We start from the raw sequence: 12,556 nt of genomic DNA on the forward strand, positions 1-12,556 counted from the left end.
GTAACGTCGTTAGTTTCGCCACATGGAACGCGAGAGGCCAGGGTTCAATTCCCCGTCGGGGATAACTACTCTTTTAAAAAATGTTTTGGCCTCTGGCTCTCCTTACTGTTATTACTATTTGAAAGGACTTGCTCTTGACTTTAATCACGTGATTTTCCCTAATCGTTAAGTAACCTGCTGCTCTAACCAGCTTGAACTTTTAAAGATAAACCCCTCTTCATTTCAATCAGTAGTATGCCGAGAATATGGGTTCATTTCTACTTGTTATAATATCAGTCAATCTAGAATCAGTCGCATTCTGAGCGAGTCCTCGATAGTATAGTGGTTAGTATCCCCGCCTGTCACGCGGGAGACCGGGGTTCAATTCCCCATCGGGGAGAGCAATACTTTTAAAATGTTTTGTCGACTGGCTCTCATTGTTAATACAATTAAAAATCACTTGCTGTTCCCTTTTATAACGTTAATTTCACCAAACGTTAAATCACCTGCTGCACTCAAAATCCGTAACTTTTAAAGATGAATCCTTCAACATTTCAAGCTATTATTTATTGAGTATTAGAGATTATTTCTAGTTATAATTTCTGTCAATCACAAATCTGCCCCACTCTGACCGAGTCCTCGATAGTAACGTCGTTAGTTTCCCCACATGGAACGCGGGAGACCAGGGTTCAATTCCCCGTCGGGGAGAAAAACTCTTTTTAAAAAAATGGCCACTGGCTCTCATTGTTATTACAATTTAAAGGACTTGTTCTTGACTTCAATAACGTGATTTTCACCAATTGTGAAGTAACCTGCTGCTCTAACCAGCTTGAACTTTTAAAGATAAACCCCTCTTCATTTCAATCGGTAATATGCAGAGTATATGGGTTCATTTCTACTTGTTATAATTTCAGTCAATCTACAATCAGCCTCATTCTGAGCGAGTCCTCGATAGTATAGTGGTTAGTATCCCCGCCTGTCACGCGGGAGACCGGGGTTCAATTCCCCGTCGGGGAGAGCAACTCATTTTAAAAAGAAAATGGCCACTGGCTCTCATTGCTATTACAATTTAAAATTACTTTCTGTACCCTTTTATCACGTTAATTACACCAAACGTTGAGTCACCTGCTGCACTCAAATGCCTGAACTTTTAAAGATAAATCCTTCTTCATTTCAAGCTATTATCTGCTGAGAATATGAGGTTTTTTTGTTATAATTGCTGTCAATCACGAATTAGCACCACTCTGACCGAGTCCTCGATAGTAACGTCGTTAGTTTCCCCACATGGAACGCGGGAGACCAGGGTTCAATTCCCCGTCGGGGAGAACTAGTCTTTTAAAAAATGTTTTGGCCTCTGGCTCTCCTTACTGTTATTACTATTTGAAAGGACTTGCTCTTGACTTTAATCACGTGATTTTCCCTAATCGTTAGGTAACCTGCTGCTCTAACCAGCTTGAACTTTTAAAGATAAACCCCTCTTCATTTCAATCAGTAATATGCCGAGAATATGGGTTCATTTCTATTTGTTATAATATCAGTAAATCTAGAATCAGTCGCATTCTGAGCGAGTCCTCGATAGTATAGTGGTTAGTATCCCCGCCTGTCACGCGGGTAGACAGGGGTTCAATTCCCCGTCGGGGAGAGCAATACTTTTTAAAATGTTTTGGCGACTGGCTCTCATTGTTATTACAATTTAAAATCACTTGCTGTTCCCTTTTATAACGTTAATTTCACCAAACGTTAAATCACCTGCTGCACTCAAAATCCTTAACTTTTAAAGATGAATCCTTCAACATTTCAAGCTATTATTTATTGAGTATTAGAGATTATTTCTAGTTATAATTGCTGTCAATCACAAATCTGCCCCACTCTGACCGAGTCCTCGATAGTAACGTCGTTAGTTTCCCCACATGGAACGCGGGAGACCAGGGTTCAATTCCCCGTCGGGGAGAACTACTCTTTTAAAAAATGTTTTGACCTCTGGCTCTCCTTACTGTTATTACTATTTGAAAGGACTTGCTCTTGACTTTAATCACGTGATTTTCTCTAATCGTTAGGTAACCTGCTGCTCTAACCAGCTTGAACTTTTAAAGATAAACCCCTCTTCATTTCAATCAGTAATATGCCGAGAATATGGGTTCATTTCTATTTGTTATAATATCAGTCAATCTTGAATCAGTCGCATTCTTAGCGAGTCCTCGATAGTGTAGTGGTTAGTATCCCCGCCTGTCACGCGGGAGACCGGGGTTCAATTCCCCGTCGGGGAGAGCTACACTTTTTAAAATGTTTTGGCCACTGGCTCTCATTGCTATTACAATTTAAAATCACTTGCTGTTCCCTTTTATAACGTTAATTTCACCAAACGTTAAATCACCTGCTGCACTCAAAAGCCTTAACTTTTAAAGATGAATCCTTCAACATTTCAAGCAATTATGTATTGAGTATTAGAGATTATTTCTAGTTATAATTTCTGTCAATCACAAATCTGCCCCACTCTGACCGAGTCCTCGATAGTAACGTCGTTAGTTTCCCCACATGGAACGCAGGAGACCAGGGTTCAATTCACCGCCGGGGAGAAAAACTCTTTTTAAAAAAATGGCCACTGGCTCTCATTGTTATTACAATTTAAAGGACTTGTTCTTGACTTCAATAACGTGATTTTCACCAATTGTGAAGTAACCTGCTGCTCTAACCAGCTTGAACTTTTAAAGATAAACCCCTCTTCATTTCAATCGGTAATATGCAGAGTATATGGGTTCATTTCTACTTGTTATAATTTCAGTCAATCTACAATCAGCCTCATTCTGAGCGAGTCCTCGATAGTATAGTGGTTAGTATCCCCGCCTGTCACGCGGGAGACCGGGGTTCAATTCCCCGTCGGGGAGAGCAACTCATTTTAAAAAGAAAATGGCCACTGGCTCTCATTGCTATTACAATTTAAAATTACTTTCTGTACCCTTTTATCACGTTAATTACACCAAACGTTGAGTCACCTGCTGCAATCAAATGCCTGAACTTTTAAAGATAAATCCTTCTTCATTTCAAGCTATTATCTGCTGAGAATATGAGGTTTTTTTGTTATAATTGCTGTCAATCACGAATTAGCACCACTCTGACCGAGTCCTCGATAGTAACGTCGTTAGTTTCCCCACATGGAACGCGGGAGACCAGGGTTCAATTCCCCGTCGGGGAGAACTAGTCTTTTAAAAAATGTTTTGGCCTCTGGCTCTCCTTACTGTTATTACTATTTGAAAGGACTTGCTCTTGACTTTAATCACGTGATTTTCCCTAATCGTTAGGTAACCTGCTGCTCTAACCAGCTTGAACTTTTAAAGATAAACCCCTCTTCATTTCAATCAGTAATATGCCGAGAATATGGGTTCATTTCTATTTGTTATAATATCAGTAAATCTAGAATCAGTCGCATTCTGAGCGAGTCCTCGATAGTATAGTGGTTAGTATCCCCGCCTGTCACGCGGGAGATAGGGGTTCAATTCCCCGTCGGGGAGAGCAATACTTTTTAAAATGTTTTGGCGACTGGCTCTCATTGTTATTACAATTTAAAATCACTTGCTGTTCCCTTTTATAACGTTAATTTCACCAAACGTTAAATCACCTGCTGCACTCAAAATCCTTAACTTTTAAAGATGAATCCTTCAACATTTCAAGCTATTATTTATTGAGTATTAGAGATTATTTCTAGTTATAATTGCTGTCAATCACAAATCTGCCCCACTCTGACCGAGTCCTCGATAGTAACGTCGTTAGTTTCCCCACATGGAACGCGGGAGACCAGGGTTCAATTCCCCGTCGGGGAGAACTACTCTTTTAAAAAATGTTTTGACCTCTGGCTCTCCTTACTGTTATTACTATTTGAAAGGACTTGCTCTTGACTTTAATCACGTGATTTTCTCTAATCGTTAGGTAACCTGCTGCTCTAACCAGCTTGAACTTTTAAAGATAAACCCCTCTTCATTTCAATCAGTAATATGCCGAGAATATGGGTTCATTTCTATTTGTTATAATATCAGTCAATCTTGAATCAGTCGCATTCTTAGCGAGTCCTCGATAGTGTAGTGGTTAGTATCCCCGCCTGTCACGCGGGAGACCGGGGTTCAATTCCCCGTCGGGGAGAGCTACACTTTTTAAAATGTTTTGGCCACTGGCTCTCATTGCTATTACAATTTAAAATCACTTGCTGTTCCCTTTTATAACGTTAATTTCACCAAACGTTAAATCACCTGCTGCACTCAAAAGCCTTAACTTTTAAAGATGAATCCTTCAACATTTCAAGCAATTATGTATTGAGTATTAGAGATTATTTCTAGTTATAATTTCTGTCAATCACAAATCTGCCCCACTCTGACCGAGTCCTCGATAGTAACGTCGTTAGTTTCCCCACATGGAACGCGGGAGACCAGGGTTCAATTCACCGCCGGGGAGAAAAACTCTTTTTAAAAAAATGGCAACTTGCTCCCATCGTTATTACAATTGAAAAGGACTTGTTCTTGACTTCAATAACGTGATTTTCACCAATTGTGAAGTAACCTGCTGCTCTAACCAGCTTGAACTTTTAAAGATAAACCCCTCTTCATTTCAATCGGTAATATGCCGAGTATATGGGTTCATTTCTACTTCTTATAATTTCAGTCAATCTACAATCAGCTTCATTCTGAGCGATTCCTCGATAGTATTGTGGTTAGTATCCCCGCCTGTCACGCGGGAGACCGGGGTTCAATTCCCCGTCTGGGAAAGCAACTAATTATAAAAAGAAAATGGCCACTGGCTCTCATTGTTATTACAATTTAAAATCACTTGCTGTTCCCTTTTATAACGTTAATTTCACCACACGTTGAATCAACTGCGCACTCAAAAGCCTTAACTTTTAAAGATGAATCCTTCAACATTTCAAGCTATTATTTATTGAGTATTAGAGATTATTTCTAGTTATAATTTCTGTCAATCACAAATCTGCCCCACTCTGACCGAGTCCTCGATAGTAAAGCCGTTAGATTCCCCACATGTAACGCGGGAGACCAGGGTTCAATTTTCCGTCCAGGAGAGCAACTCTTTTTTAAAAAATGGCCACTGGCTCTCATTGTTATTACAATTTAAAAGGACTTGCTCTTGACTTTAATCACGTGATTTTCACCAATCGTTAGGTAACCTGCTGCTCTAACCAGCTTGAACTTTTAAAGATAAACCCCTCTTCATTTCTATCGGTAATATGCCGAGTATATGGGTTCATTTCTACTTTTTATAATGTCAGTCAATCTGGAATCAGTCGCATTCTGAGCGAGTCCTCGATAGTATAGTGGTTAGTATCCCCGCCTGTCACGCGGGAGACCGGGGTTCAATTCCCCGTCGGGGAGAGCAACTCTTTTTAAAAAGAAAATGGCCACTGGCTCTCATTGTTATTACAATTTAAAATTACTTGCTGTTCCCTTTTATAACGTTAATTTCACCAAACGTTGAGTCACCTGCTGCACTCAAAAGCCTGAACTTTTAAAGATGAATCCTTCTTCATTTCAAGCTATTATCTACTGAGAATATGAGTTTTTTATTTTATAAGTGCTGTCAATCACGAATTAGCCCCACTCTGACCGAGTCCTCGATGATAAAGTCGTTAGTTTCCCCACATGGAACGCGGGAGACCAAGGTTCAATTCCCCATCGGGGAGAGCTACACTTTTTAAAATGTTTTGGCCACAGGCTCTCATTGTTATTACAATTTAAAATCACTTGCTGTTCCCTTTTATAACGTTAATTTCACCAAACGTTGAATCACCTGCGGCACTCAAAAGCCTTAACTTTTAAAGATGAATCCTTCAACATTTCAAGCTATTATTTATTGAGTATTAGAGATTATTTCTAGTTATAATTTCTGTCAATCACAAATCTGCCCCACTCTGACCGAGTCCTCAATAGTAAAGCCGTTTGATTCCCCACATGTAACGCGGGAGACCAGGGTTCAATTCCCCTTCGGGGAGAGCAACTCTTTTTAAAAAAAATGGCCACTGGCTCTCATTGTTATTACAATTTAAAAGGACTTGCTCTTAACTTTAATCAAGTGATTTTCACCAATTGTTAAGTAACCTGCTGCTCTAACCAGCTTGAACTTTTAAAGATAAACCCCTCTTCATTTCAATCGGTAATATGCCGAGTATATGGGTTCATTTCTACTTCTTATAATTTCAGTCAATCTACAATCAGCCTCATTCTGAGCGATTCCTCGATAGTATTGTGGTTAGTATCCCCGCTTGTCACGCGGGAGACCGGGGTTCAATTCCCCGTCGGGGAGAGCAACTCATTTTAAAAAGAAAATGGCCACTGGCTCTCATTGCTATTACAATTGTAGGGTTGTTACGGGAGGGCTGTAAGTGCATGGGATCCAACAGGGGAATAAACACAGTGGGCGGAGCTCCGGGAGTACACGGGGGGGGGGTGCCCGCAGCGACGTCCGCATCAGGCAGCCTGGGGGGTTGTGATCCTGACGGGGGGTATAAAGGGGGAGGACAGAGAGAGCTCGTGGCTCAGTCTGGGAACGAAGGAGGAAGAAGGAAGATCTCCTAGTTAGAAGCCCTGGACTCCCCTCGACGCCGCCCTTGTCAGGGCTGCGGAGGATCGAGCCAGAGGCGTGGTTCCGTGAACCAGGGTCCCGACTCACCAGTGTCGGGCCAGTTAGCCTCCCCTAGCCCGTTAGTGGAGGACTTGGGAGTAGGTCAGGATTAGCTAGGGTGTATCCCCAGTTATCCGGGTGAGGGGGCCGCTACCCCCTCTAGTGCTGTCCTGTACCGACAACTTGTAATAAAGATACGTGTGCCTCAACCTGGGTGTCCAGCGTACTTACCGGTACTTCATCTGGGGTCAGAAGTATTACGAACATGGAAACACGTCAGACAGCTCGAGCCAGAGTGCTGGACGAGGACACTGCTGAAATCGTTGAGACGGCTCACCACCGTCGACCACCGACGGCAACAGGCGCAAGGAGCACGGGCGGCAAGGGACGGCTCAAGCCGGTTCGACCGTCCATCGTCTCCACCGGGGGGTCCGCGGTGTTTCAACTGCGGCGTTCGGGGCCACGTCGCCTTGGGGTGCCGTTCGCCTCGACAGCGCGGGACGACGCCTCGACGGGACGCCGGGCCTCCTCCTCCCAAGCTCCAGCAACATGATCCGGCGAGTCGCGGCACCACACATGCTTGGCCAAAGCACCCACCCGTTGCACACTCTCGCACCACAACGAACGGGGGGCCGATGTTGCGTTGCGACGGCCCAACGCGGATCACTGCGGGGACTCGAATCGAGCCCAAACAGTGGTCCGTGTTGGCCCATCGCGTGGTAGCCGCGTCGTCAGGGTCGTCGGCCGTGGTCGGACACATTGACGGGGTAGAGGTACGCATCCTGGTCGATACGGGGGCATCGGCGACAATCATTTCGGACTTAATTTACGATATTCTGCCTGTACAAAGCCGGCCCTTACTGCCGGTTAACGTCCCATTCTATGCCGCTAACGGGGGCTCTCTGGGCATCATGGGACAGATTCGCGCGCAAATTTGTATCGGGGACATCAAATTGTCGGGGCCGATTTTCGTTTCCTCCTCGCTGGCGGTTCCGTGCCTGCTGGGGACGGATTTCTTAGGCAAAATGCCAATTCGTATTTTGATCGACCAAGGATGCATTGAGCTTCCGTCAGGGCGACGCATGGCCTTCCTGCCTTCCCCTGCGGCGGCTCGGACGGCGTTCGCGACGGTACCGGCGTTCGTCGTCAGAACAGTTAGTGTGCCGCCGGGAGCTCAAATGCTAGTGCCTCTGAAACTTCGTAAGCCCTTCGCTAAGGGCGTAGGGGATCAGGGTGTTTTGCTGGGACCGTCTAGGGCCGGGGTTAGTACACCTAATTTGATTCCGGCCCAGACCGTCGTAAGAGGGGACGGGGACCCTTTCATCGCGGTCCTCAATGTGGGGTCGCAGACAGTGGTGGTTCCTCAAGGGACGGTGCTCGCTCACGCGACGCCGGTACCCTGCGAGGAACCTGTCGCGAACCATGTTGGCACTGCTTCCCGAATGCTCCCACATTCGGACAGCGATGAAGGGTGGCTCGACGCGCTTTGTGCGGGATCGACGGACCTGACAAATTCAGAGCGCCAACAGCTTAGAACGCTACTGAGGGAATTTTCCGACGTTTTCAGTCGGGATAAATATGATTTGGGTTGCACTCACCTGCTGCGTCACCATATTGACACGGGTGACAGCGCGCCAATTCGCCAAAATCCGTTTCGGTTAAGTCCCACCGAAAAGGACCATGTCAAATCGGCTGTTGATGACATGTTAGCCGCCGACATCATTTCTCCCTCCACCAGCCCTTGGGGAGCGCCGATCGTCCTGGTTAAAAAGCAGGACGGCTCGTTGCGGTTTTGCGTGGATTTTCGGCGCCTTAATAAAATTTCGGTTGCCGACGCATACCCGCTCCCACGGATGGACGAATCGCTGGACGCCTTGGCGGGAGCGCGATTCTTCTCCACACTAGATTTACTTTCGGGATTCTGGCAGCTTCCTCTGGATGATGATTCTAAGCCTAAAACTGCTTTCCGTACACCGCACGGCCTGTTCCAATTCAACCGGTTGCCGATGGGCTTACACTCAGCGCCGGCAACTTTCCAGCGATTGATGGAATTGGTTTTGGCTGGATTGCAATGGGAATCGTGCCTGATTTATTTGGATGACGTTATTGTCTTTGGTAAAACTTTTGATGAACATCTCCAGAGGTTGCGGGCGGTTTTCCTAAAGATGCGGGCTGCTAATTTGAAATTTAAGCCCCAGAAATGCCATTTGTTACGCGAGTCGGTGCGTTATTTGGGGCACATCGTAGGGCGCTCGGGTATTGCTACCGATCCCGCCAAATCGCAGTGTGTCAGCTCCTGGCCGACTCCCACCTCGGTGGGAGAGGTCAGGAGTTTTATTGGCTTCGCATCATATTACCGACGCTTCGTCGCTAATTTTGCAACGATTGCCAAACCCCTACACGCGTTAACATCTAAAGGGGTTCGGTTCCACTGGGGTCAGGAGGAGGAAGCTGCTTTCTGCTCCCTTCGGGACGCCCTGGTAAAGGCTCCTCCCCTGATTTACCCAGATTTTTCTAGGCCGTTTTTGCTCGACACCGACGCGAGCAACACGGGTATTGGAGGTGTGCTTTCCCAGGTGGTTGACGGCGTGGAACGGGTGGTTGCGTACGGCAGTCGGGTGTTGTCTCCAGCGGAGCAAAGATATTGTGTCACCCGTAGGGAACTGTTGGCAATTGTCTATTTCATCCAACAGTATCGCCCATATCTGTACGGTCGGCATTTCACCGTCCGCACAGATCATGCGGCACTGCAGTACGCCCTGAAGGTTCAACAGCCATCGGGACAATTGTCCCGATGGTTGGAGGTCCTCCAGGATTTCGATTTCGAAACCACCTACCGTAAGGGCGTTCGCCACACCAACGCTGACGCTCTGTCACGGATGCCAACCGCCTCCGAATGCGCATGCCTCCTGGGGTCTGGGCGTTGCAAGCCGGCAGGGGACATGATGGTTCCGGTCCTGGCGGCCGCCGCCAATGACGAAACATTGGTCACCAATGATATCGCGGAACAGGGGAAAGATTCCCTGCTTGGGTTGCCCGTTAATGAATGGGGGCGCCTCCAAATGGAGGATACCTCCCTCCTCGCGTTGCGTCGTCGCGCCGGAAGGAGGGGGCGGGGGACGGGTGAGGCCGACGCTTGGGGCATGCACGCAGGGTTGCTCATGCATTGGGACAGCAAATCCCACCGTCACCGGCTGGTGGTCCCTTCGGGATTACGGGGTAAGGTGGTGTGGGCTGCGCATGAGCGCCTCCTCCACCTGGGGACCCAGAAAACTCTCGCCTTGCTCCAGCTGAATTTTTTTTGGCCAGGCATGACAAGGGATGTCACTGATCTGTTGGCAGCATGCCCTCGGTGTGCGCAGCGCAAACCACCGGCACGGATGTCGAACCCGCCCTTGCAGTCCATCCAGGTCTCCCGAGTAAATGAACTGGTCGCACTGGACATTCTGGGGCCATTCCCCGCCACCCCCAGGGGTAACAGATATTTGCTTACTGGGGTCGAATATTTTACGCGCTGGCCTATGGCCTGGCCCCTGCCAAATCAGTCGGCAGCAGCCATCGTCGACGCCTTTGTCCAGGGTTATGTCATGGACAAAGGTGCTCCGGAGCGGTTGCTGACCGACCAGGGTAGAAATTTTTCCGGGAAACTCCTAAAACATGTCTGTGATCTCCTAGGAACGAAAAAAATTCGAACCTCTCCTTATCACCCGCAAACGGACGGGATGGTCGAGCGTCTGCATCGCACCATCTCGTCTATGTTGTCGCAGCAAGTCTCGGACTCACAGACTGATTGGGACTTACAAATTCAAGGGGTTCTAGCGGCATACAGATTGGCTCCCCATGCTGCGACGGGATTTTCACCATTCTTTCTTATGTATGGCCGCGAACCCGACCCACCTGTTTCGGCACAGCTGCGGATCCCCGCGCCGCTGGGTAAAATTAAATTGGGTGAACACGTTAAATTTAACCTTGACAAACTGACTGAGGCGCGGGATGCTGCGAGGCTAAATTCTGACAGGCGTCAAAAGGCGAACGAGCGCCTCAGGCTGGCTCGCGCGCACGTGCTGCAGTGGAAGCCGGGGGACAGGGCATGGCTGCACTGTCCCCAGGTACCACTCGCGACCTCCTCTAAACTCGTGCGCCCGTGGCGGGGCCCCGTCGAGGTTGTCGAGGTTTTGAGGCCTCAGTGCGTTCGAATCAAATGGGGCAGGCGCCGGTGGGTTGTACACCCCTCTAGGCTAAAACCGTTTGTTGCGGTGCGAGGGCCCACTCCACACGCGCGGGGCCAGGCATGTGGGGGGTCGACCGACTCGGAGGGTCCGTCGCTGCTCTCGCCTGATGTGTTGCCGGCTGTCCCACCCACAGGTGCACCGGGAATGACGGGCTCATGCCCTACATCCCACACGGGTAATGCCGACGGTCGCGCCACTTCAATCGCGACCTCATCTCGGAAGAGACAGCCGCCACCGGATGGTCCGCCGTCCGGGGTTGCCCCGTGTGACGGGCCTGCGGCAAGGACGCGCGCTAAGATGCGCAGACTCTTATAATATACAAAAAGAAGAAATTTTTTTTTTATTTCACGTGTCATGGTTACTGTATGCTGCGTCGGTGGTGCGCTCCTGCCACAGTGTGTGTGTGTGTTGTGTGTGCGTTGTGTGTCGTGGGTGTGCTGTGTGTGCTGGGGGAGTTCCTGGCTAGTTGTATATACGCGCTTTTACGGATTTCGTATTTATACGGGGGGGGGGTGCGTCGGACATTCCCTTCGGGGGTGTGCTTGTTCTTCTTGTTGTTCTTGTTGTTGTTGTTCAATTTGCATTTTGTTGAAAAAAAATGAGGCACACACGGGGTTGAGGGGTAAATGTTCCTTTATTGGAATTATTGCAGCCGGGACGGCTGCGAGCTGTAATGGGGGGAGTGATGTAGGGTTGTTACGGGAGGGCTGTAAGTGCATGGGATCCAACGGGGAATAAACACAGTGGGCGGAGCTCCGGGAGTACACGGGGGGGGGGGTGCCCGCAGCGACGTCCGCATCAGGCAGCCTGGGGGGTTGTGATCCTGACGGGGGGTATAAAGGGGGAGGACAGAGAGAGCTCGTGGCTCAGTCTGGGAACGAAGGAGGAAGAAGGAAGATCTCCTAGTTAGAAGCCCTGGACTCCCCTCGACGCCGCCCTTGTCAGGGCTGCGGAGGATCGAGCCAGAGGCGTGGTTCCGTGAACCAGGGTCAGTACCCTGGGACTCCGGAGACCGTAGCCCGACTCACCAGTGTCGGGCCAGTTAGCCTCCCCTAGCCCGTTAGTGGAGGACTTGGGAGTAGGTCAGGATTAGCTAGGGTGTATCCCCAGTTATCCGGGTGAGGGGGCCGCTACCCCCTCTAGTGCTGTCCTGTACCGACAACTTGTAATAAAGATACGTGTGCCTCAACCTGGGTGTCCAGCGTACTTACCGGTACTTCACAATTTAAAATTACTTTCTGTACCCTTTTATCACGTTAATTACACCAAACGTTGAGTCACCTGCTGCACTCAAAAGCCTGAACTTTTAAAGATGAATCCTTCTTCATTTCAAGCTATTATCTGCTGAGAAAATGAGTTTTTTTTTTGTTATAATTGCTGTCAATCACGAATTAGCCATACTCTGACCGAGTCCTCGATAGTAACGTCGTTAGTTTCCCCACATGGAACGCGGGAGACCAGGGTTCAATTCCCCGTCGGGGAGAACTACTCTTTTAAAAATTGTTTTGGCCTCTGGCTCTCCTTACTGTTATTACTATTTGAAAGGACTTGCTCTTGACTTTAATCACGTGATTTTCCCTAATCGTTAGGTAACCTGCTGCTCTAACCAGCTTGAACTTTTAAAGATAAACCCCTCTTCATTTCAATTGGTAATATGCCGAGTATATGGGTTCATTTCTACTTGTTATAATATCAGTCAATCTAGAATCAGTCGCATTCTGCGCGAG

At 47.9% G+C, this 12,556-nt stretch overlaps 3 non-coding genes across 3 annotated transcripts; all 3 read left to right on the top strand.

Annotated features, from left to right (window-relative positions):
• The first annotated feature begins 924 nt into the window (after positions 1–924).
• Positions 925–996, top strand: TRNAD-GUC (transfer RNA aspartic acid (anticodon GUC)). Its single transcript has one exon. It is a non-coding gene; the product is annotated as a tRNA-Asp (tRNA).
• Positions 997–2,792: 1,796 nt separating this feature from the next.
• TRNAD-GUC (transfer RNA aspartic acid (anticodon GUC)) lies at positions 2,793–2,864 on the top strand. Its single transcript has one exon. It is a non-coding gene; the product is annotated as a tRNA-Asp (tRNA).
• Positions 2,865–5,279: 2,415 nt separating this feature from the next.
• On the top strand, positions 5,280–5,351 carry TRNAD-GUC (transfer RNA aspartic acid (anticodon GUC)). Its single transcript has one exon. It is a non-coding gene; the product is annotated as a tRNA-Asp (tRNA).
• Positions 5,352–12,556: the final 7,205 nt, after the last annotated feature.

Source organism: Lampetra planeri, chromosome 66, assembly GCF_965212315.1.
Source record: "Lampetra planeri chromosome 66, kcLamPlan1.2.h2, whole genome shotgun sequence".
NCBI lineage: Eukaryota > Metazoa > Chordata > Hyperoartia > Petromyzontiformes > Petromyzontidae > Lampetra > Lampetra planeri.